The sequence below is a fragment of the Panthera onca genome, chromosome D4 (assembly GCF_046562875.1).
Source record: "Panthera onca isolate mPanOnc1 chromosome D4, mPanOnc1 haplotype 2, whole genome shotgun sequence".
Taxonomy (NCBI): domain Eukaryota; kingdom Metazoa; phylum Chordata; class Mammalia; order Carnivora; family Felidae; genus Panthera; species Panthera onca.
The window spans coordinates 52,223,427-52,247,205 of NC_138351.1; the positions used below are offsets into that span (position 1 = coordinate 52,223,427).

General features: G+C 36.5%; 1 protein-coding gene across 9 annotated transcripts in view; it reads right to left on the reverse strand.

The window, feature by feature from the left end:
* LINGO2 (leucine rich repeat and Ig domain containing 2) overlaps window positions 1–23,779 on the reverse strand; it is a 1,156,543-nt gene that overhangs the window by 411,591 nt on the left and 721,173 nt on the right. For 2 of the 9 annotated variants that reach the window (XM_060609545.3, XM_060609542.3), the window contains exon 1: window positions 23,598–23,698. The exons of 6 other annotated variants lie outside the window; for them this stretch is intronic. The gene's annotated coding sequence lies outside the window, so the exon portion shown is untranslated. Of the gene's footprint in view, window positions 1–23,580; window positions 23,699–23,779 lie in introns of those variants that run through there. One more of the 9 variants, XM_060609543.3, reaches the window with a different exon arrangement.

Consider the following 23,779-nt stretch of genomic DNA (forward strand, 5'->3'; position numbering starts at 1 on the left):
GAGCAGGTAAAACTGTGAATAAGGACCAGATTGAGAGAGAAGTCCTAAGGAGACAGTATGTACCTTTTGTTATCTTTGGCTTCTACAACCTGAGCTTTTATTATATTTTTATTCATTTAGGAAATTTCTTTTTTTGGGATTTTTTAACGTTTATATATTATTTTGAGAGAGAGAAAGACAGAGTGTGAGTGGGGGAGAGGCAGAGACAGATGGAGACACAGAATCTGAAGCAGGCTCCAGGCTCTGGGCTGTCAGCACAGAGCCCGACATGAGGCTCAAACTCACGGACCGTGAGATCATGACCTGAGCCGAAGTTGGAGACTCAACTGACTGAGCCACCAGGTGCCCTTGACCAGGAAATATTAATAAACATTTAGCCTTAGGGTAGTCAGAGAAATGCACATTGAAATCATAAGTGATACTATTTCCACCCCAATGTAAAGTATAAAATATTAAAGGGTTAGTGCTTCCTATGATGGTCAGGAAAAGTTTCCTAATAGAGGTGGCATAGAACATTAGGAGGAGTTCCCAAGAAGGCAGAGGGGAGGAATTATTTTATTTATTATGTCAAATTACGGAATTTAACTTAAAGACACTTAAAATTCATTCTATTTCCAGAATTCTAAGATTCTTCAGATTTATTTATAGAAGGAACATTTTAAAGTAATATCCATAATAAACATATTGAAAGTATTCACTGAAGAGTCACTATTATAATAATGATGTAACCAGTATCATACTTGAATTAGACATTAGGTTTATAAGACTGAAACAGTCCATGGCCCAACAAAAGCAGTCAGTTTAATTTTGCAGATTTATTTTATTAGAAGCAGGTAGTAGTGGCAGGTCCATCCATGTGGACACAATGCCGCTAACGCAGAGGGGCTCTATTGTGACCCTTTGGCACCAGAAAGACCAATTTAAGATACAATCATTATCTTTGAACAACAGCATATTTTGTGAAGATAATTTATTTGGAGTCAAAAGACCTGAATCCAAGTGCCACCTCAGTCTTTTATTATCTGTGGGAGCCTACACAACTCATGGATTTTCCAGAATTTCAGTTCCAGTGGTGTGCATACCAGCTTATGGGAGCCAATTGTGAACATCTCTTCCTGACTCTAAGCTCAGTGATATTACATTAGTAGACTGAAATGAGGAATGGTGGGGTGTGTTTATATCAAAGAAACTAGCAACCGTGGCTCCTCCTTTCCAAAAGAGTTCCTTGAAAACACGTACCAGTATACCACTGGGTTAAACAATGTGTTGTTAAAGAATTACATGTGATAGGACTAAGGGATATAAAAGTGCCTTGCGAAACCCAACATGTATTTGTTGTGTGAAGGTTTTGTCAATAATATCATTCTATGCCTAGTGTTTTGACAGCTCAAACCTTGAACAAATAGTTGTCAAAGACATCCTTTATTGAGTTGTGAGAAGAGGGTAATTAATGAAGGCTGAAATAGGCTTTCTAGAACTTGAAACTTTCTGCAGGTGCAGCAAATCATGAACAAAGGATGGGAGATAAGGGAACAACCTGAATCAGGAAAGGGAGCACATAAAGCATTCTGAAAAATAAATAATACCAAAATGTGAGGGCACATAAATTTTAGGCAGAACTACAAATAGTCTAAAAGATATCTTTTATTTTTTTTTTTAACATTCTAGAAAAGCCTGACAAGATCTTTTGCAATCATTTTTTTCTTCTTATTTCTTTACCTGATATTGAATCAAGTTGACTGTTCCTACCAAAAATGAATACATGGAAACGTGTTTGCATTATTAACAATCACATGCACAATGTTTATGCATGAAAAGATGAAATATAGGGGCACCAGGTGGCTCAGTCTGGTAAGCCTCCAACTGTTGGTTTGGTCTCAGGTCATGATATCACCATTGTGAGATTGAGCCCTGCAGTATCCGTGCAGAGTCTGCTTGGGATCCTCTCTCTCTCTTGCTCACTCACTCACTCAAAATAAATAAATAAATAAATAAATAAATAAATAAATAACCTTTTTAAAAGAAAATATGAAATATAATATTAGAATATTTTAGGAGTAATTACATATGTAACGGGCATGTAGTGATGAATAAAGATTTCAAAGTGTTCTTTAAACTGAGAAAGTGTTCTTTAAACTGAGATGAGGGTTGGAGAAGATGATGGAAGATTTTTGGCACTTAAGTGATGAAAGGCCTTACCAGGGAAACATAAGTAATTCTGAACTCCCACCCACATGGATGTAGTCAATGTCATGATGCAGACTGGGACCCCTCCAACCTTTTTTATTTTCTCCTGTTACAAGCACTTAGAACCATACAACTAAAGAAAAAATAAAAACTTGCTATCAGCATTATGAAACAAAGAGCAATTCTTATTTCTCTTATTTATAATTCTTCTTTCTCCCCTCCCCCCATTTATTAAAAAATGTTAGTATTTGAAAATAGGAATAGTCATGAAGGAAAAACCTCATATTATATATAAACATAATGCTGTATAGATGATAAAACATTTTTAAAAGTGAGATTAGAGTATTGAAATCATTATCAGGGTGTCAAAAAATATTAAGTGGTAAATGCAACAAAAAATCACCATCCCTGAAACACATTTTTGTCATGAACTGTCTTATGAGTAGAACCTTCAACTTCTTTCCTTTCACCCTCTCAGCCCCTGGTCCTCCTCCTTTCTCTGTTCCCCTCTCCCTCCTTCCTTCCTTTTTCCTTTCCCCAGTAAGTCATTGCTTTCCTTCACTCTCCCCTCCAACCTATCATCTGTTTAGTTCATAATTACCTTTATAAAGGTCATTTTATAAGACACAGATCCGATTATAACACTCTGGTTGAAACTGTGATATTACATATACAATAAGAGCCAATCCTCCCCCAACTGTATCCCAGGCTATCTTTCCCCTTGTGTTTCTTGCCTCTTTTTTCTCAGTGTACCCTAAGCTTCAAAAACAAATCTGCAAGATAGTTCCCACGTGTCTTAACACTTCCAGCCTCCGCTAAAAAGGAGGCAAAATGTGTAGCAGAAGAAGCAGGGCAATTAGCATAATCAAGATAACAAACCTTTCCATTTTCCCTGAAAGTTTCTTCTTGTCCCTCTGTCCCTCTGTCATTCCTCCCCCAGCCCCAGAGACCTATGAATCTGCTTTCTGTTACAATATGACCATTAGGTAAATCAGTATACTTCATGAAGAAATTCCCTGGGAAGAAGGGGAGGAAGATGGTGGCAGAGTAGGAGGACCCTACACTCATCTCCTCTCACAAACACAACTAGAAAACTATCAAAGCATCCTAAATACCCCAGACACTGACATGAAGACTGAGAGAACAGACCCCAAAACTAGAAGGAGGGAAGAGACCACATTGAAGAATGAAGGAAGTGTGGAGACCTGGTTTAGGGGAAAAATGGACCCTGGGTGCTACAGAGGGGAGGGAGCCATGGTCATGGAGAAACGAGAGAAAGAGAGAAGAGCATACAGGGATGTGCACAAGAAAAATGTTTCCCAAAGCCACTGGCTTGGAAAATAAGAACTGAATTTCGTGAGTTCTTGCAACCAGTGGGGCTTAAAGCCTGGAGATTTAAAGGTCAGGGGGCTTGGCTGATATAGAGCCTACAGAGCACTGTGATGCTCCTGGAGAGAAGGCAGGCAAACAACCCAGGGACAGATAGCATGGAAACAGGAATCTGAAGAACACCTGGGGCACATGAGGAGGGGGGATTACTTGCTATTCTTGGAGCACATCCCTGAGAGGCAGAGTTCACACAGATGCCTCTCCATGAAAAAACATATGGCCTGTGACATTTTCCTCCCCAACCCTTCAGGATAAACACAAAGCCACCAGCAGGAGACAGTACAGTGTGGACACTGTCTCCCTAACGTGCTTACACCAAGCCCCACCCCCTGGTACTCTGGAGGGACTGCCCTTCTCATTCAAGCTTAGTTCAGTCCCGGCCTGGTGGATCCCTCCCCCAGAAGACCAGCACAAACCTCTATTCACACCACATCTGGTGACCAAAGAGTTCTGCAGTGCCTCAGTTCTGGTGGAATTGGTGTCAGGTATTATTTCAGAAGCAGACCAGAGTACCCCTAGTTAAATCTCACCACATTCAGGTGAGGGACAAAACAATGCCCACAGAAGTCAAAGAGAGCCTCTGCAGATGACTGGCCTGAAGGACAGAGCAGCCAAAACACAACAGCAGAGCTCCAGCAGCATACACTGGAGACATTCCCTGAAGTGCCAGGTCTTGGGCACTACATGCCCTCTTCTTCATAAAGCCATTACTGTTACAAGCAGGAGACTTAACCGGCTTTTCTTACACACAGAAGGTAGAGGCTTAGACGAAATGCGAACATGGAGGAATTTATACCAAATGAAAGAACAAGATAAGGTTATAGCCAGAGATCTAAGTGAAACAGATATAAGATGCCTGATGGAGAATTTAAAGCAATAACCAAAGATATTCTCTGGGCTTGAGAAAAAAATAGAATACATCAGTGAGACCCTTACCACAGAAATAAAAGAGTTAAAAAGGTATCAAGCAGAGATGAAGAATACAATAAACAAGATTGGAAACAGGCTTGATTCAATGAACAGTAAGCTGGAAGAAGCAGAGAAATAAATTAGTGACCTAGAGGACAAAATAATGGAAAAAAATGAAGCTGAAAAAAAAAGGAAAAGAGAAAGAATTATGCAACACTAGAATAGACTTAGGGAATTGTGTGACTCCATTAAAAATACAGCATTCATATTATAGGAGTTCCAGAGGAAGAAGGAGAAAAGGGAGCAGAAAATTTATTTCAAGAAATAATAGCAGAAAACTTCCCTAATCTGGGAAGAAAACAAACATCCATAGGAGACACAGAGAACTCCCATCAAAATCAACAAAAGTAGGACAACACCAAGACATATTGTAATTAAACTTTTAAAATACAGCAATATAGGAAAAATCTTAAAAACAACAAGACAAAAGAAGTCCTTAACTTATAAGGTAAGACCCATAAGGCTAATTGCAGATCTCATAACAGAAACCTGGCAAGCCAGTAGGGAGTGGCAAGATATATTCAAAGTATAGAATGGAAAAATCTGCAGCCAAGAATACTCTATATGACAAGGCTATCATTCAGAATACAAGGAGAGATAGAGTGTCCTATCAAACTAAAACTAAAGGAGTACATGAACCCCAGGCCATCCCTGCAAGAAATATGAGAAGGGACCTTTTGAATGGAAAGGAGAGTCTAAAAGTGACAAAGACAAGATTATAGAAAAACCTCCAGAAACAATCACAAAACAAGTAATAAAGTGACACAAAATGTGTATCTGTTAATAATTAATCTGAATGCAAAGGGACTAAACACTCCAATCAAAAAACATAAGGTGTCAGAATGGATAAAAAAAAAAAAGACTCACCAACATGCTGCCTATAAGAGACTCATTTTAGACCTAAAGGCACCTGGAGATTGGAAGTGAGGGGATGGAGAAACGTTTATCATGAAATGGATGTCAAAAGAAAGCCAGAGTAGCAATAATTATATCAGACAAACTAGACTTTACAACAAAGACTGTAAAAAAAAGACAAAGAAGGGCATTATACAATCGTAAAGGGAAAATCCAACAAGAAAATATAACAATTGCAAATATTTGTGCACCCAACATGAGAACACTCAAATAAATATATATAACAATTAATGACAAACAAAAAGAACTAATTGATAATAAAACAATAATAGTAGAGCATTTTAACACCCCAAAGGTTACATCAATGGACAGATTATCTAAATAGAAAATCAACAAGAAAATAATGGCTTTGAATGACACACTGGACTGGATGGATTTAACAGATATATTCAGAATATTCCATCCCAAACAGCAGAATTCACATTATTTTCAAGTGTACATGGAATATTCTCCAGAACAGATCACATATTAGATCACAAAACAGTCCTCAATAAATACAAAAAGACTGAAATCACACCATACACCTTTTTTTGATGACAGTGTTATGAAATTAGAAGTCAACCACAAGAAAACAAAAATTAGAAAGACCACAAATACATAGAGGTTAAATAACATGCTAAAAACAACAAAAACAACAACAAAAACCAAAAATCACAATGAGCTAACCAAAAAAAAAAAAATCAATCGAATTATTTTAAAAATACATGGAAACAAATGAAAATAAAAACCCAGTGGTCCAAAACCTTTGGGATGCAGTGAAAGTGGTCCTAAGAAGGAAATATATAGCAATATAAGCCTACCTCAAGAAGCAAGAAAAATCTCAAATAAACAACCTAATCTTAAGCCTAAAGAAGCTAGAAAAAGAATAAATGAAGCCTAAAGTCAGTAGAAAGAGGGAAATAATAAAAATTAGAGCACAAATAAATGATAATGAAACTAAAAACAAACAAAAAACAAAAACAAAAACAAAACAAATCCAATAGAATAGATCAATAAAACTAGCAGCTGGTTCTTTGAAAAAATTAATAAAATTGATAAACATCTAGCTAGACTTCTTAAAAAGAAAAGAAAAATGACCCCAATAAATAAAACCACAAATGAGAGAGAAGAAATAACAAATAACACCACAGAAAAACAAACAATAATAAGAGAATATTATGAAAAACTATATGCCAATGAATTGGACAACTTGGAAGAAATGTGTAAAATTACCAAAACTGAAACCAGAAGAAATAGAAACTTGAACAGACTTATAACCAGCAAAGAAATTGAATCAGTAATCAAAAAAATACCAATAAACAAAAGTCCAGGACCAGATGGCTTCACAGGAGAATTCTACCAAACATTTAAAGAAGAGTTAATAACTATTCTCAAACTATTCCAAAAAATAGAAAAGAATGGAAAAATTCCAAATTCATTCTTTGAGGCCAACATTACCTGATACCAAAACCAAATAAAGAATCCACTGAAAAAAAAGAACAATAGGCCAAGATCCCTGATGAACATGGATGAAACATTCTAAATAAAACACTAGCAAATCAAATCCAACAATACAGTAAAAAAAATAATTTACCAGGATCAAATGGGATTTCTTCCTGGTCTGCAAGGGCAGTTCAATATTTGCAAATTAATCAACATGAAACACTGTATTAATAAAATAAAGGATGAGAACCATAGTATTATTTTAATGGATGCAGAAAAATCATGTTACAAAGTATAACATCCATTCATAAAAAAAAAAAAAAACTTAACAAAGTAGGTTTAGAAAGAACATACTTCAACATAATAAAGGTCATATATGAAAAACCCACAGCTAATATCATGTCAATGGGGAAAAACAGAGTGTTTCCTCTATAGTCAGGAACAAGATGTGGTTGCACTATCATCACTGTTACTTAACATGGTACTGGAATTCCTAGCCACAGCAGCTGGGCAACAAAAAGAAATAAAAGGCATACAAGTCAGAAAGGAAGAAGTCAAACTTTTACTATTTGCAGATGACATGATATTCTCTATAAAAAATCCAAAACACCCCACCAAAAATTGCTAGAACTGATGAATGAATTCAGTAAAGTCACAGGATACAAAATAAACATACAAAAATATGTTGCATTTCTATACACCAATAATGAAGCAGCAGAAAGAGAATTGAGGACAAAATCCAATAAGATGCCTAGGAATAAACCTAACCAAAGAGGTGAAAAACCTGTATTCTGAAAACCATAAAACACTGATGAAAGAAATTGAAGATGACACAAAGAAATGGAAAGACATTCCATGCTCCTGGATCGGAAGAACAAATACTGGTAAAATGTCTATACTACCCAAACCAATCTACACAATTATTGCAATCCTTATCAAAATTCCAAAGCAATTTTCACAGAGCTAGAACAAACAATCCTAAAATGTGTATGGAACTACAAAAGACCCCAAATAGCCAGACAACCTTGAAAAAGAAAAGTAAAGCTGGAGACATCACAATTCTGGACTTCAAATTATATTACAAAGCTGAATTGACCAAAACAGTATGGTAATGGCACAAAAAATAGACACATAGATCAATGGAACAGAGTGGAAACCCATAAATGCACCAAAAAATACACGGTCAATTAATCTTTGACAAAGCAGTAAAGAATATCCAATGGAAAAAAGACAGTCTCTTCAACAAATGGTAATGGGAAAACTGGACAGCAACATGCAAAAGAATGAAACTGGACCACTTTATTACACCAAATACAAAAAAAAAAAAAAAAATCAAAGTGGATCAAAGACCTAAATGTGAGACCTAAAACCATAAAAAATCAGAGTGAAGAACACAGGAAGTAACCTCTTTGATATTTGCTGTAACAACTTCTTTCTAAAATGTCTCCTGTCTCAAGGGAAACAAAAACAAAAACAAAGTATTGAGACTTCATCAAATTAAAAAACTTCTGCACAATGAAGGTAACAACCAACAAAACTAAAAGGCAGCCTATGGAATGAGAGATGTTTGCAAATGACATATCTGATAAAGGGTTAGTATCCAAAATATATAAAGAACGTATACAATCACAGCCACAAAATGAATAGTCCAATTAAGAAAAATTGGCAGAAGACATGAATAGGCATTTTCCAATGACATACAGAAGGCCAGTAGACATGAAAAGATGCTCAGCATCACTCATCCAGAGAAATACAAATCAAAACTACAATGAGATATTACCTTGCACATGTCAAAATGCCTAAAATCAACAACACAGGAAACAATAGGTATTGGCGAGTATATGGATAAAGGGGAAACCTCTTGCACTGTTGGAGTATAAACTGGTACAGTCACCCTCGAACACAGTACGGAGGTTCTTCACAAATTAAAAAATGGAACTACCCTACGATCCAGCAATCATACTACTAGGTATTTACCCAAAGGATACAAAAATACTAATTCAAAGAGATAAATGCACCCTGATGTTTATAGCAGCATTATCTACAATAGCCAAATTATGGAAACATCCCAAGTGTCCATCAGCTGATAAATAGATAAAAAGAGGTGGTATATGTACTATAATGGAATATTTCTCAGTCATAAAAAAGAATGAAATTTTGCCACTTGCAATGACATGGATGGAGCTAGAGAATATTAAGCTTAAAGAAATAAGTCAGAGAAAGACACTCATATGTGGAACTTAAGAAACAAATGAACAAATGGAAAAAAGAGAAAGAGAGACAATCAAGAAACAGACTCTTGACTTTAGAGAACACACTGATGGCTACCAGAGGGGAGGTGGATTGGGAGATGGGTTAAATAGGTGATGGAGCTTAAGGAGTGCACTTGTGATAAACATCAGAGTTGTATGGAAGTGTTGAATCACTGTATTGTACACCTGAAACTAATATTATACTATATGTGAACTAACTGGAAAATAATAAAAACTTAAAAGAAAAAACTGAAATTACCCTACCTAAGCCAGAAATAGGACTTATTTAAATTTAGTGGGCCATATTTGGGAGCACATGGGATGCTACAGTGCATGGAGGTCACTGGTACTGTTGCTGTCCACTTTGTCTCATGTCTCAGTATAGGCAACCTGGAAATTTTCTTTATTTGAAAAAAAAAAAAAGCTTTATTTGGAAAAAAAAAATTTTTTTTCCGATAAAGTAACACATATTCACTGAAAAAGTACATAAATGCAGAAAATATAATAAAAAATTAAAATTACCTATATCTAACCATCCAGAAAATCTGTTTACATTTTGATACTCTTCTTCATTGACTGAATTGTGTCCCCTTCAATTTTTGGGTTGATTTTTGGGTTTTTTTTTCTTGGTTTTGTTTTGCTTTGATTTTTCTTTTTTTTTTCCTGTTCCTTTCTCTCTTTTTTTTCCTATTTTTTAAAGGTTTATTTGCTTATTTTGAGAGACAGAGAGAGAGAGAGTGAGCATGCATGCACACATGCACATGAGCGAAGGCAAGACAGAAAGAGAGGGAGAGAGAGAAATCCCAAGCAGGTTCTGAGATATTAGCACAGAACCTAATGTGGGCTCGATCTCATGAACCATCAGATAATGACCTGAGCCAAAATCAAGAGTCAGACATCTCACTGAGTAAGCTACCCAGGTGACCCTCCCCCGCCTTTTTTTTAATCTTAGAGAGAAAGAGAGCATGTGAGCAGAGGAGGGACAGAGAGACAGAGAGAATCTTAAGCAGGCTCCACACTCAGCACTGAATCTGATGCAAGGCTCAATCCCAATAACCCTGGAATCATGACCTGAGCTGAAATCAACAGTTGGATGTTCAACCTACTGAGCCACCCAGGTGCCCCTTTTGATTTTTCAACGCCTCAGATTCTTAATGTATCCAGTAGAGAAGATACACTAACTAAAATTATTGTTAGAAATAAATGAGATGACATATGCAAACCATCCATTAGGATAACTCTGACATTTTGTTAACTTTTGTGATGATAAAGATGATCATCCCCTTTGCCTCACCAGATCTTCTTCCTCCTTTCGCTATTGTTTCTATATCCCAGGAGGCTGACAGTCATGGACTTACTTAATCAGTGAGCTCCTTTTCCTCTGGCTTCTGGTTCAATCAGGCCAAAGGGAAGTTCCTTCAGGAGAAGCAATAGTGGGAAGAGAGGGACCTGGGGATATTTATTCCCAATGCTCTGCCATCTTGAAAGGTAAAGGGTTGAGTCCCATTACTCCCTTCAAAAACCACAGTTCCCATAATGCGGCCCCCTCTCATGGCTATGGTTATTCTCTTCAGGATCTGATAGCTCCCTTTGCTTGTTCCTTCGGGCTCGGAGTGGTAACTCATGTCATGGGACTGCCTTCTGTCCTGTCAGGATTCTCACTGATACAGTAATGATGATAGTCTTTGTCTAAAATGCCATTATTTAACTTCTTCTAAACCTACTGAGGCCCTACCCAGTCTTTAAAGAATAACTGAAATGCCACTGTTTTGAAGAACTATCCCAAAACTGCTCCCCTCCCTTAAAAAAACAATGACCTTATCTTCTCCTGGACTCTCAAAGCAATATGCTTAAAACTTAAATCTATTTTGGCAAGTATCAGAGTCTGAATAATAGTGATCTGGTTCCTGCCTATAAAACTGTGAGCCTAGTGGATATCTCACATTGGGTCTTACTCAATTTTACACCTGTGAGCAGTTGGCACAGCGATTCACCTGTGGATGTGAAGGGAAGACTTTTTAAATTAAACTAAGTATTTTTCTGGGCATGAATTCTTTTCTTCCCCTAGTTTTTTCTAATAAAGATTAATTTAGTCTCTCTGCTTTCTCTAGTTATCTCTCTGATTATCTCTTTACCTAGATTATTTTTTTTTCCTAAAAGAGGAAAGTCCGGAAGCTGATCCAAATACCAAAATTTTTCTCCTTAAAGAACAAGTGAAAGTGGGCAACACTTGGATAGGAATAACTTATTTTTGCTGATAAACATTTGAAAATGTTGCCCAAGTTATCTTAAAAAAACACTATATTAGTCAATTTACTCTTTCCATATTATCTTTCTTTTTGTTTTTCCTTTCAGCCCAGCATAATAACTGAACTTCCTGCCATTGATTATTCACCCTACTTATGTTTTGTGGGGTTTTTTACTAACTTATTTTTTTTTTCTTTTAAATTATTAAATCCAAAAGGTACTTTTTCAAACATTTCAAAACTGGAAACCTTGGGGCACCTGGGTGGCTCAGTTGATTAAGCATCCGACTCTTGATTTTGACTCGGGTCATGATCTCACAGTCAGTGGGATCCAGCCCTGAGTCTGACTCTGCGCTAACAGCCAGAACTCTGCCTGGAATTCTTTCTCCCTCTCTCTCAGCCCCTCCCCCACATGATTGCACATGCTCGCTCTCTCACTCTCTCTCAAAATAAATAAGCTTAAAAAAACCTGGCAACCTTAAAGATTTTATTTCCTCTAAATTGTGTTACTGAAAAGAATATTCTAATTGTTAGGAACAGATTCTCACAGTGGATTACTGTATATTTGTCACAGTAAAATAAATGTGACTATATTTAGAAGAAAAAAATATTAAGTACGAGAGAGCCAATACCATTACTGGGTTGAGTTATTTCAAACTTGACTATTGAGAGGCTAAATGTTGCCACCTTGGGATGTATAATGAGAAAGGACCACATTCTTTTGAAATGCTCCAGGGCATTTGCCTCATTTAAGTGCCTGCATTCAGGCTAAATGTCGACCATCAGTTCTTTATTGTAAGCTCACTTTGTAAAATGAATTGTTGCCACTGTAAATATGGTAAGGCTGAAACACTGCATCCATAAGTGACTTGCAGTGACCTCTAGAGTAGAAAGTATTAGCTGTTTAAAGGTCTAGAAGAACAAACCTGTTAGAACAAGAAACCTAGCTGTCCCCCCCCTTTCCTTCCCCCCCCCCCCCCCGTACAAAATTCCAGATGGACTATACCTTTGGATTTGGCCTATGAATCTTTGAACTGAGGAATTTCATATAGAGGAGGTCAGAGGAGCATTCATTCTTAATTAGATTAAAAGAGATCTAACTCAATGAGGAGGAATGAGCCTCTCTTCACAGGAGCATAGAAAGGCACCTCTTCAAAACAAATTCCTGCCTAGGAAACTTAGGCAGAAACTCTTGATTAGATTCACTGACACCAGAATACTCCGGAGGCTTAAAACTCTCTAAGAACACTAAATGTGTATTAAAGTAAGTTGCATATTTAATTTAAGCTATTTTATTTTTTATTCTCGCTTGGGCTGCATTATTATTCAACATTGTGATAGTAAGATGTGTCCTTTCAACTGAAATATAACGGGGTCCTGCCAAAAGAGCGCTCCTTCTGAAACTTCTCTTGCAGTTAGGTCAAAAGTTGTGTTGCTATTCGTGTTTTCTCAGGAGCTCAGGCCCCTCTCCTCTACCTGCAGGTCTCACTGTCACTGCTAATTCAATTTAACTCATTATTCCTCGGAGCATACTCACTGACCAACTCCTTCCTCTAACTAGCTTTTCCTTAAGACTGGAAAATCTACTAGATTTATATCTATCACGATTAGCTTTGCAGGATTCACCACATGGTTAAGTAGAGACACATTCTCTCTTTCACATGCATTCATTTGAGAAATAAAAGGGTGAAAACACAGTAGAATTACTACACTATTGTGCTTGCTTTAATTGCTCACTGAAAAGTTTTAGAGACAATTATTTTTAGAATATAAGATATTTTTTTCTTTCTACCAAGATTTTAGCCAAAGGCTTCAGACTATTTTAGACTCCTCCTCCTCACTTCTCACATCCCTATTAATATTTATCCCTTCCCCACTTTGTTATGTGGCCTTGCTTCCTTTTTTTTTTTTTAATTTTATCAACCAAGTGTAGATTAAAGGTTAGCTCATTTCTTCATTCATTCAGTCAAAAAGCATCTGTTAAATGACTGCTATTGATTTGCAAGGCATCATGGCACTTCATTTCTTCTGGTACACTATGGTACTTAATTCCTTTAATCATGCCAACAGTTTTCTAATTATTCTCCACAGCTCCACTTCCTCCTGTACCAGAAACCCATTAAAATCCTCTTTATCTTTTTGGTTTCCAAAATTTCAATGATATACAAAACCTACTGGTTTTGATTTACATTCAAGATATTTAGTATGTAGCTGCTACCTACCTGTCCAACTTTGCCTCCCATGATTGCCAAAAGTACTAAATCTATGATAATTTCTACCCAGATCAATTAGCTTGCTATTCCCTATATGCATTTTCTACTTTCTTATCTCTGAACAATAAACTCATATTTTTAAATCAATTTAAAAAAAACAGGTGAAAACAACAACTTTCTATCATGACCCAGATTCTCAGTATGTATGATTTGCTTTGGCATTTCTCAACAAACATGGGGCTATTTGCAGCATTTCCCAAGAAAATAGTTCTTCTTGTTATTTTCTATTTATTCTTCAAAGTCCAAATTAAATATATAACTAGGATAAACATGCTTTCTATAAAAAGGTATTGTGAAAGAGCTGTTTTAATCCTTTCATCCCACCAACATCAGTCCAGATAAAAGAAGCTGAACTAGCCAAAATTCTGTCAAGAAATGAATTTCCAACTGCATTGTTTACTGAGATTTGGATCATGATGGTTCTACAGTGTAGACAATCTGGATAATTGCCAGCAACAACCTCAGTTAATCTCTTCATGTCTGCACTGGGTGCAGGTTACTCAGTTAATCTCCAATTGCAGGAGCTAAGTAGTATAAGTAGGAGGACAAGACACTAAATTTTGTTTCTAGGGACGTGTATGTGCATATTTTTTTTAAATTTTTAATGTTTATTTTTGAGAGAGAGAGAGAGACATAGCATAAGCAGGGGAGAGGCAGAGAGAGACAGACAGACAGAATCCAAAAAAGTCTTGAGGCTCCAAGCTGTCAGCACAGAGCCTGACGTGGGGCTTGAACCCAGGAATGGCAAGATCATGACCTGAGCTAAAGTCAACGCTCAACTGACTGAGGCATCCAGGCACCCCAATGTGTGTGCGTATTTTTATAATGCATTTATAGGGGTACCTGGGTGGCTCAGTCGGTTAAGTGTCCAACTCTTGATTTCGGCTCAGGTCATGATCTCATGGTTCATGAGACTGAGTCCCACATCGATTCTGTGCTGAAAGCGAGGAGCCCATTTGAGATTTTCTCTCTCTCTCTCTCTCTCTCTCTCTCTCTCTCTGCTCTCCCTGCCCTTCCCTGGCTTGTGCTCTGTGACTCTTTTAAAATAAATAAATAAACTTAAAAAAATAAAATGCATTTATGGTGGTTTGCTATGATGTATAAACTATCAAGATAAGAGAAATAGAAAAAAAAGAAGGAAAAAATTAAAGATAGAAGAAGAGAAGGGAAAAATAAATAAGAAAAAAAGAAGGAAGGAAGGACAGAAGGAAGAAAAATTGAGGCAAAGAGGAAAATGGTAAAACAGTAAGATGAAGCCAGAGTCAGAGTGAGGTTATAGAACAAACCACTTACGATAGAAAAAATTAACTTCTTCATAACTCAGCAAGTTGGAACAGAAAGGGTAACCACCCACATGTAAGGGTGCTATGCAAAGGTTATTATTGCTCCTTGATGAATGAAATGATTACACCAAATTAAAGGTAAGTATTCAGGTTTCAAAGCGCACCTAGTTTCCTGTGCCAAGATGCTACTCATCACAGAGAAGAGGTTTCTGAGGCCACAGCACAACGAACAACATGAAGAATGGAACGTGGATTTGATGCCAACACTTGCAAATTTTCTTAAGGGTTCCTGCTAATTTGCAGTAGACAGCAAAACAAGTGTGAAAGTGTGAAATGACACATGCTGGAGGGAGGGGTGGAAGCTGGGAGGGGGAAGTGGAAATGGTTCTATTTTAAGACGATGCTTAATTTCATTATAATCAACTGTTAGCCTTTTTCTTACATTACTGTTTACTGAAACACTGTACTTTTCCAAATAAGTATATGCCAAAGTTTCACCCATAAGGCCCTATGGAAGCAAGGAGACCATAAGATTCACTCTAATAAAAGCTTCTTACTAGGCCAAGACATCCTAATAGGACACAAACTTATAAAACAATGTGCATTTGAAATAGTGTACAGGCAGTCTGATTGTTGATGGGGCAAAATGAATCATGGTGGAGTAGTAGGAGACACAGGGAGGGGGAAGCAGAAAAGAGAAGCAATCTGATTATTTTATTACCTTCCTTAAAATTCTTTCAATAGCCCTGTGGTCTATAAAGGGAGGCAGTGTTGAGTGACTGCTGGTAAGACTGGCACTTGTCTTTGACAATAGAAAGTCTGGGTTCACATATTGTCAGTAACTCATGGGTACCTTGGACACATAATTTATTCCCTTTGAAATTTAGTTTCTTCATATGTAATATTATAAAATATATTATAAATATTTACCTCTATATGATTGCTTAACTGAGATCACTTTATAGACAGCACTGACTACAGTGTATACCAAATAAGAAATACTTGAGAAAATCTTGAGTATTATTATTATTAGTTGGAACATGGACTGGTAGATTTTGAAGAGCCTGAGGATTTCTCTTTTACTTATAGATGAAGGGACTCAGGCTCAGGGATGTTTCTCAATTTTCTCAAAATCATCAGAAAAGGAAGATGGTCTTCTGTCCCACAATCATAGCCCTTGAATATGACAAAGGAGAACAACTCGCTTTGAAGTTCATAAAGGACAAAAAATTTAGAACATTTGCCTCATGGGTGGTGTCTGAATTTCTAACATATCCTGCAAAAGATTCTGTAACATTACTAGAAATGAATTTCATGTTCTTCAATGTCATATTCACTTTATTATTGAAGGATGTGAGGAATAAGGGATATCACCTTAACTCATACTGGGCCCCTGTCAACAAGATTATTTTCATGTAAGTATTTTTTAAAGTTTATTTATTTATTTTTGGAGAGAGAGAAAGAGAGAGAGCATGCACACACACACACAGAGGGAGAGAGAGAGTCCCAAGTAGGCTCTATGCTCAGTGTGGAGCCCCAGATGAGGCTTGATCCCACCACCATGAGATCATGACCTGAGCCAAAATCAAGAGTCAGATACTCAACCAAATGAGCCACCCAGACACCCTCATGTAGGCATTTTTTAAGAAAGCATCATTCGTATGTTCAAATTAAAACTTTCAGAGAATTAGTAGAAAAAATTTATGTTGTGTGCCAGTTACTAATGGTAATTATTTTCTGTGCTTCTGCCAAGTGATTATTTGCTTGTCTAAGTTCTCACTCAAGTGATACTTTTACATAGGGTTCAGGCATATCTCTTTCAGAAAAGCAAGTCAACATAATTTTAATATCTGCCTCAGTTTTCCTTTCTGAGAGAAGAAATAAGACCTATCCCACCTATTCCTTATGGTAGCCTGCACATGTATAGAATTTTACAATTCAAGTTGAACTTCGCTGTTGATAGCGGTGCTCCTGAGTCCCTTTTTTTAATCTGATGTGGTTTTCTTGAATAGTGTTAAACGGTTCAACATAATTTGCAGTTGAGATTCTGATGTACAGATTTTAAAAAGGCTTAAAATTCAGATTACTTCAATGCTGACTCAACAGATATGCAAGTGTGTGAGTGTGGTGTGTGTGTGTGTGTGTGTGTGTGTGTGTGTGTGTGTGTGTGATGTGCCAAAGCCATTGTAAAGGGTAATGGAGCACTGAAGATCATACAGAAGGGTGCCCAGGACACCATGAACAATAAGGCATGGGCACTGTCATTATCCTTCTCCTGAACTGACCATAGTCATTGCACGCCAGAGTGGAAGGTATGTCAAACTTCACCTGGCTCATTAATTTCAGTCCACTAATGATGAAAGTGAGGCCCAGGAAGATAAATACTGTAGACTTTGCTATTAAGAGAGAGAGAAAGCATGAGAGACAGAGAGAGGAGAAGTAGGAGAAAGAATAGGAAAGATACAGAAAAGAACAAAGGTTAAAATTTTACTCAGCTTTCTTAATAATTTATTCATTTTATTTTACAATATGTATACAATTAAATTACTAACCAAGAAAGCTCGAAGGTACGTGAACTACTCAGAGTTGAATAGTTGTTTGTTTTATGGAGGTTTTCTGTTAAAAATAAGACACTTCCCATATTAAAATAAAAATGCTGGGGCGCCTAGGTGGCTCAATCTGGTAAGCATCTGACTTCAGCTCAGGTCATGATCTCATGGTTCGTGAGTTTGGTCTCTGTGCTGACAGCTCAGAGCCTGGAGCCTGCTTCAGATTCTGTGTCTCCCTCTCTCTGCCCCTCCCCTGCTTGTGAACTATCACTGTCTCTCTGTCTCTGTCTCTGTCTCTCTCTCAAAAATAAATAAATGTTAAAAAATTATTTAAATAAAATAAAATAAAATAAAATAAAATAAAATAAAAATCCTTGAGAGTCATTAACAGGACTGCACAGGCATAAAGATAAGAATGTTTCCCAGATCAGCTAAAAGACTATTTAGACTTTTTGCTCAACTGAAAAAACAAGCATACAATAGAAGAAAACAAAAATGAGTGTGAGAGTCATGAGTCCCATGAGATTTCCTAAGACTTAAGTCCTGGTATTAATGAGAATGTGAGGTTGCTGCTTCATGAACTTCCAGTGGCTTGTTATTTCCAAGATGAAGACCAAAAAAACAGTAAGGGAAAGTTTGTTCTTGGTTAGAATCTCTATTGGAAAATTTGGAACAACAGACACAGTAAGTGGAAAATGCATGGTGTGTGTTTTACTTGCTTTTTATTGCAACATAAACTCTAACAATTTACTCTGATATCCAATTTACTCTGATATCCTGAAATTTCAATCATTTGTATTCTAATACAAACTTGAAAAGTCAATTGTTAAGCAATAACTTCAACACTTTTCATAGAATACTTTTGCAAATGAGGTAAAGGTCCACAGCTACACAGTAATTAATTGATGAGAAAAAGGTCTATTTCTCTTACAAATAGCTTTCCCCCTCAGTGACGACATGCAGGACAATCAAAACTGGCTGAGATTCCAAAAGTTGCTAAGAGGTTCATAAAGACACACTCCTGAAGGCTGCTAGCTGCAAACATTCTCAATACCAGCTGCTTGTCGCTGGGAATTCTTTTTCTTTTTTTCTCTTAAATATTATAAAACATCATTACCAATCAATTGAGTGGGGAGACTATTTTAAAAAACGAGACGAATTTTATAACTGATGTATACAGACACGTGGTACGATTCAGTTATATAAAAATCAGATGTACCTGAAAAATAATATTTAATGAATTTCATGCTCCTTTTTTAGGCCTTATTTCAAAATCAATCAAGGATCTAGAGAATCAAAAGAATTTTGTCCTTAGCTTTTTTCTCCTCAGTTTTTTTTTTTATTGTGGTAAAATACACACACCATAAAATTGACCATCTCGACCATTGAAACCACTTTATCGAAATGACGGACATATAAAAAGCTGTGCCTATTTAATGTACATAACAACTCAGTTGCGGGAAATAAGCTTAGGAATTCCCTGAGCTTGCACTGATGGGTTAACAAGGCATAAAGAATTAGAAAGCCATAGGATGTGCACACTCAAGTTTGGGTAAACAAGATTAGGTAAATAAGATTAGGTAAACAGGCAAAGGACCCCAGTATAGGTCAAAGGTATGGGGATAGGGAATCTTAGGATGAAAACATCCATGATGAGGCAAACAAGATTAGGTATTCAGGGTGGAAATGCTCTCCAACTTAGTACAATAGCAGAAAGCTGCTTTCACAGGAAGGAAGGACCAAAATAGGTAAATAGGTAAACAAGGTTATAGACCTCAGCAGGGCAAAGTTGCCCAGAGAGGAGCTAATTAGCAACAGAAAGCTGCTGAGGTAGCTTACTCTGTTTTGCTTGTCCCCTAGGCCAGTTTAGGCAAACAGATGTGGGGACTCATGTTTGCTGTAAACAACCTTCCACCCAGCACCAGAATCTTGTTGTATATTGACCCAGACCCCTAACACTGCATATCTCCAAAACCCCCTTTTCCCCATGCCCATGAGTTAATGTTCATGATTTCATTGTCTCTCTGTGCACGCCCACCACACTGGTAAGCCTTCTGATCCTAACAAAAATGGAGCAAGGACCCTTACTCAGTGCTCTTGTCTCCTCCCGGACATTAGCCTCTCTCCCATTTTTAATCCTGCATCCTGCTTTCTTGCTGGACAAGAGAGAACTCCAGACCCAGAGACTATGAAACTCAGTAAGTTTGCGGATAAGTATACACCTGTGAAACTATCACCACCATCAAGACTGTAAACATATCCATCACCTTCCCAAGTTTACTCCCAGTCCCTTTATTATTATTTTGTGTATGTGTTTATGATAAGATTAACATAAGACTCCCTCTCAGCAAATTTTAAATACACAATACAATTTTTAAGTGTATAATTCAGTAGTATCAAGAACATTCATATTGTTGTGCAACCATCCCCACCATCCATCTCCAGAATTTGTTTCATTTTGCAAAAGTGAAACCCTATACCCATTAAACAATAACACCATGTCTTCTCTACTCCCCAACCCTGGCAACCACCATTCTACTTATTGTCTCTATAATTTTGACCACTTTAAGTACTTCATACAATATTTCTTATTGTGACTGGCTTATTCAAATTAGCATGTCCTCAAAGTTTGCCCATGTTGTAGCATAGGTTAGAATTTTCTTTCCATGGCTGAATAATATTCCCTTGTATAAGCAAAATGTGGTACTTTATATTCTGGATGTTAATCCCTTAACAGATATATGATTTGCAAATATTTTCTTCCATTCTGAGAGTTTCCTTTTACCCTATTGATAGTAGCTTTTGATGCATAAAATTTTTAAATTCTCATACAGTCCAATTTATCTATTGTTTTCTTTTGTTACCTATGCCTTTGGTGTTATATCCAAGAAATCATTGCCAAATTTAATGTCATGAAGATTTTGTCCTATGTTTTCTTCTACGAGTTTTATTGCTTTGCAGCTTACATTAGGTCCTTGATTCATTTTGAACTAATTTTTGTATATAGTGTTAGGTAAGGGTCCAACATCATTATATTGTGTGGCAGGTCCAGCTGTCCCAGTATCATTTGTTGAAAAGACTGCCCTTTCCCCATTGAATAATCTTAACATCTTTGTCAGTCAACATTTAGTCATATATGAGAGAGGTTATTTCCAGGGTCCCTGATCTATTCCATTGACATATATGTCTGTCTTTATACTAGTTACATACTGTTTTGATTACTACAGTTTATAGTAAGTTTTGAGATCAGCAAGTGTGAATCCTCCAACTCTGTTCTTTTTCAATATTTTTTTGCGTATTTGAAGTCCTTTGAAGTTCCATATGAACTTTAGGATGGATTATTTAATTTCTGCAAAAAATGCCATTAGGATTTTGATAGTTATTGCATTGAATCTGTTGACTACTTTAGCTAGTACTGACATTTTAATCATTTTAGTTCTTCTAATCCATGAACATGGGATAAGTTTTTTATTTATATTTTCTTTAATTTATTTCAGGAATGCTCTGTAGTTTTCATTGTAGAAGTCTTGATAAGTATTTTGTTATTTTGATGCTATTGTAAATGAAACTGTTTTCATATTCAATAATCAGGAATCTCTCAGCAGAGAAAATCCAAGAAACTGATGGCTTCACTAGTAACTTTTGCAAAATGTTTAAAGAATAAATAACACCAATCTTTCTTAAATTTTTCCAAAAAAATGGAAAAGAAGGGAACACTTCCAAACAGTCTGAGTCCAGTTTCCCTGATACCAGAGTCAGACAAAGGCATTATAAGAAAATAAACTAATATCCTTTATTAGGACACAAAATCCTCAAGAAAACTGAATTCAGGGGGCACCTGGGTGGCTCAGTCAGTTAAGCAACTGACTCTTGATTTTGGCTCAGGTCATGATCTAACAATTTGTGAGATTGAGCCTGGTATTGAGCTCCAGACTGACAGCACATGGAGTGTGCTTGACCTCCTCTCTCTCCCTCTCTTTGCCCCTCCTCTGTTCGTGAACTCTCATGCTCTTTCTTAAAATGAATAACATATTAAAAAAAGAGAAAGAAAACTGAATTCGGTAGCCTATTAAAAGGATTATACACCATGACCAGGTGGAAATTATTCCTGGAATTCAAGAATTTTTCACTGTGAAAATGGATCAATGTAACAAACCACACTAATGAAATGAAGGAAAAACAGATGCATGATCATCTCAACTGACACAGAAAAGGCATGTGAACAAATCCACTACCCTTTAATGATAAAAACACCCAACACAGTAGGAATAGAAGAAACTACCTCAACGTGATAAAAGCTGTATTTAAAAAACCTAACGCAAACATCATGCTCAGTGGCGATAGACTGAAAGCTTTTCCCCTAAGATTAGGAAGAAGGTAAGGATACTCATTTTTGCCGCTTCTATCAACATCATACTGAAATCCTAGCCAGAGCAATTAGACAAGAAAAGAAAAAAAAACCATCCAAATTGGAAAGGAAGGAGTAAAATGATCATTGTTTGCACATAGGATATTATATATATAAAACACTAAGGATTCTACCCCCTCCTCCCCCCAAAAACCCTGTTAGAACTAATAGGTGAATTTAACAAAGTAGCAAGATATGAAGCCAATACCTCAAATTAGTTGTATTCCTATATACTAGCAACGAACCATTTGAAAACGAAATTAAGAGAACAGGTCCTCGGCTTTTTAAGACTTTACATTAAAAATATACTTAAAGCCAAGAACAGGAAATAAAATACAAAATATGCACTACAAAATTTGAATTTTCACTGAAAAATGTAACTTTCATAATAAGCTTTTAATTTGTTATTTTATTTTTCTTAAAATCATAAGTAGAATAATTTAATTTTAGATATGTTGGGGTTTATCTATAACTTACACTTTCATTTTATGGTAGAAAAAGTGACTTGCCCCAGTTTTCACACATGGGTCTTTATTCATATTCTATGCTACCTGTTTCTCCCCTCATAAAATGAATATACACAACTATAGGTAAATGTAATTAAGGAATACAGAAAAGAGAACTCTATTACATATAAACAATTTTTCTCTTTAGCTCTCTTGCTCAGTAGCTCCGTAGAAATGGAAAAACCATTGCTTTCTCTGGGCTTAATTTTCCCCATGAGGAGAAAAAAGAATGGAGGGGATTCTATCAGTGCCACCTTTCCTGCACAGGTTGCCACAGTGGTTTTCTAGCTGTGCTCCACTATGTTGAAGGATTCAAGAGATCACGTCAGGGACTAAAATAGAAAACTGGGGCTTGGATGTAGATAAATTCTGTGTGTCATTTGCTATGCAGGTGGAGCTTGGATTGCCCCTTCCTATTTCACATATACTTCATGCAGAGGCTAGGCTTATGTCTGGTATAAATTGATACTTGGTAAGATTCAGATGATTAGAAGTCAGAATTCTGCCACTAATGTTGATTATTACAATTATCCAAAGGACTGGTGCTTTGAAAAGAGGCTTTATAAAATATAAGAAGTATTAATATTATAATTTAATCAGTATTAGTTTAATAATACTTATTTAATTCCAGCATTAAAAGTGTTTCTTAATAGAGCGAATCACATAGCTGCCTCCTCCAAGATATATATCAACACTGATTTAGCACTGTACATAATCAAAACAGCAACTTAACTTTTTATAAGATATTTTTGACAAGTAAGCTTGTCTTTTTTATAAATGATTTTTACCCCAAGATTTCCTATTCTAGGCTTCCACCTACCAAAATTAAAAATAATAAGACTTTCAAAACTATGCTTTGTTAATGTTCTTTGGGGGGAGATACTCATTGATTTTTTATGACTTCATTTATAGGACCACAAAACTGTAGTTCAACCCTACTCATTCTAATATAGCTCTTGAAGCAGATAGAAACCCATAAAACTACTGATAAGCTGAAACATTATATGTATAAGATATATATGTATGTGTTTATTTAGACACACACACATATATAGAGATGTTTCAAAATAGTTTCTTTGTTATGTGCTTGCTGGCCTTTAAAATCTGCTCAAAAAGCAGAGGGCAATGGTCTCAATTAGATTGAGTTGCTATAACAATTTACCATAGACTGGGTGGCTTACAAATATTTATTTCTCACAGTTCTGGAAGCTGGAGATCTAAGATCAGGAGACGGAATGGTCAGGTTCCTAGTGAGCACCTCCTTTCTGGTTTATAGAGGGCTACCTTCTTTCTGTGCCCTCACCTAATGGAAAGAGAGCTAGCTAACTCTCTAGCCTCTTCTTATAAAGACACCCACCCTTACTGTGAGGGCTCCACCTT